Consider the following 3,381-nt stretch of genomic DNA (forward strand, 5'->3'; position numbering starts at 1 on the left):
GCCCCGTTTGTGGCCCTTCATGACAAGCCATGCTGGGGTTACGTTTCAGCAAGATAATGCCCGCCCCCAGACGGCGAGAATTTTTACTGCCTGTCTTCGTGCTTGCCAAACTTTACCTTAGCAAGGTCGCCGGATGTCTCCCCAGTTTAGAACGTTTGGAGCAGGGCTGTCCAGGCAGCTGGGGATTTAACGCGTCAATTGGGCAGAATTTGGGACTATATCCTTCGAGAGGATATCCAGTAACATTATATGAATTGTGGCTGCTCTTTCGGACATGTCCAAAAGAACAGACTCCACTCATATACACAGGGTGCTCCATTGATCGTGACCGGGCCAAATATCTCACGAAATAAGCGTCAAACGAAAAAAACTACAAAGAACGGAACTTGTCTAGATTGAAGGGGGAAACCAGTTGGCGCTATGGTTGGCCCGCTAGATGGCGCTGCCATAGGTCAAACGGATATCAACTGCGTTTTTTAAATAGGAACCCCCATTTTTATTACGTATTCACGTCGTACGTAAAGAAATACGAATGTTTTAGTTGGATCACTTTTTTCGCTTTGTGATAGATGGCGCTGTAATAGTCACAAACATATGGCTCCCAATTTTAGACGAACAGTTGCTAACAGGTAGATTTTTAAAATTAAAATACAGAACGTAGGTACGTTTGAACATTTTATTTCGGTTGTTCCAATGTGATACATGTACCTTTGTGAACTTATCATTTCTGAGAACGCATGCTGTTACAGCGTGATTACTCGTAAATGCCACATTAATGCCATAAATGCTCAAAATGATGTGCGTCAACCTCAATGCATTTGGCAATACGTGTAACGACATTCTTCTCAACAGCGAGTAGTTCACCTTCCGTAATGTTCGCACATGCACTGACAATGCGCTGACGCATGTCAGGCGTTGTCGGTGGATCACAATAGCAAATATCCATCAACTTACCCCACAGAAAGATATCCGGGGACGTCAGATCCGGTGTAAGTGCGAGCCATGGTATGGTGTTTCGACGACCAATCCACCTGTCATGAAATATGCCATTCCATTCTGCTTCAACCCCATTCGAGCTATGTGCCGGACATCCATCATGTTGAAAGTACATCGCCATTCTGTCATGCAGTGAAACATCTTGTATTAACATCGGTAGACCATTACGTAGGAAATCAGCATACATTGCACCATTTAGATTGCCATCGATAAAATGGAGGCCAATTATCCTTCCTCCCATAATGCCGCACCATACATTAACCCGCCAAGGTCGCTGATGTTCCACTTGTCGCAGCCATCGTGGATTTTCCGTTGCCCAATAGTGCATATTATGCTGGTTTACGTTACCACTGTTGGTGAATGACGCTTCGTCGCTAAATAGAACGCTTGCAAAAAATCTGTCATCGTCCCGTAACTTCTGTTGTGCCCAGTGGCAGAACTGTACACGACATTCAAAGTAGTCGCCATGCAATTCCTGGTGCATAGAAATATGGTACGGGTGCAATCGATGTTGATGTAGCATTCTCAACACCGACGTTTTTGAGATTCCCGATTCTCGAGTAATTTGTCTGCTACTGATGTGCGGATTAGCCGCGACAGCAGCTAAAACACCTACATGGGCATCATCATTTGTTGCAGGTCGTGGTTGACGTTTCACAGGTGGATGAACACTTCCTGTTTCCCTAAATAACGTAACTATCCGACGAACGGTCCGGACACTTGGATGATGTCGTCCAGGATACCGAGCAGCATACATAGCACACGCCCGTTGGCATTTTGATCACAATAGCCATACATCGACACGATATCGATCTTTTCCGCAATTGGTAAACAGTCCATTTTAACACGAGTAAAGTATCACGAAGCAAATACCGTCCGCACTGGTGGAATGGTACGTGATATCACATACTTATACGTTTGTGACTATTACAGCGCCATCTATCACAAAGCGAAAAAAGTGGTCAAACTAAAACATTCATATTTCTTTACGTACTACACGAATATGTAATAAAAACGGTGGTTCCTATTTTTAAAAAACGCGGTTGATATCCGTTTGACCTATGGCAGCGCCATCTAGCGGGCCAACCATAGCGCCATCTGGTTTCCCCCTTCAAGCTAGACGAGTTTCGTTCTTTGTAGTTTTTTCGTTTGATGCTTGTGAGATATTTGGTCCGGTCACTATCAATGGACCAGAAGGCTAATATGATTATTCTGTGCAGAGTACTCTTGGCCCAACCTCGAGTGGGTCTTGGCGTGATGCGACGAGCAAAAAGAAGAAAAAGGGTTGTGTGCGGCAAATGGGAATTTGGATTGAGGACGGAGGCGTGGTTGGATATATGTGCAGTTGTGTTAAATAAGTGTGCGGAGGTGGCATAGATGGTTAACGCATCTGCTTAGTATGCCGTCCTTGGTACAATTTTCATTTGTTGTCAGCGAGTTCTTTCATTGCAAGAATGCGGTGCAGACCTCAATTTCTCCTTTCTGAACATGCCCAAGATCTCTATGAATCAGTGCCAAGTCGAATAACTGCTTGCATAAGGGCCAGAGGCGGACCTACGCGTTATTGATGCGAACAATTCGAGAAGCTCTTTCTCTTGAATAAATCATCCAGTTCTTCTGGAATTGTGATCATTTATTTGTCTGCAGATGTACATCACATCTGTCATTCGGATAATTCCTTCGTGGTGCGCCGTTTTTTCTTTGTTTTGGAATGTGTTAGTTCACAAAGGGGAATAAAGTGATATTTGCATCATTCAATATCCATGCCACCGCTGATTGACATAGTAATCAATAACTGCGGTGTTGAAAAGGAGGACAAATCACAAAATCTCACTAAAGTTCCAGGGTCTGACAGAGTCCCTGTCATATAGGGAAAGCCAAATTGATTCGGTGATTCTAGACAGCTTGAAAAGGAAAATGGCATATCTGAATAGTTCTACGATAGGTTCAAAAATTTCCAAGTGACGCAGCACGCTATTCTGAACGGACGGTCATCTACAGAACACTAACGACAGTCTATGATGTGTTGATCAATTATGTGTTAACCTCGGCTTTATATGTGTTGTCCACGAACATAGTTGTTTCTTATACACAGTGCTATTAAGTTCTGTGTTTAAGATTACAAGCTATGTATTTTCCACTTTAAGGCGATTAAATGTGGAGATTTTGGTCTAATCGGTTTGAAGACGATATATACGTATACGAATATATAGTATTCGTGCATAAACGTTGTTATTTCATTAGCTTCACCAAGATGCTATCTGATACTTCAATTAACGGTTGCATCTCATACTTGGGCGTCGCATGTTTCAGGATAACAGCAGAATTGCTTAGATTAATAAGACAAGATTTTCACTTGCCAGGTTCGTTAAGCAAGTAGTTGGA

The sequence above is a fragment of the Schistocerca nitens genome, chromosome 4, assembly GCF_023898315.1.
Source record: "Schistocerca nitens isolate TAMUIC-IGC-003100 chromosome 4, iqSchNite1.1, whole genome shotgun sequence".
In the NCBI taxonomy this organism is placed as follows: domain Eukaryota; kingdom Metazoa; phylum Arthropoda; class Insecta; order Orthoptera; family Acrididae; genus Schistocerca; species Schistocerca nitens.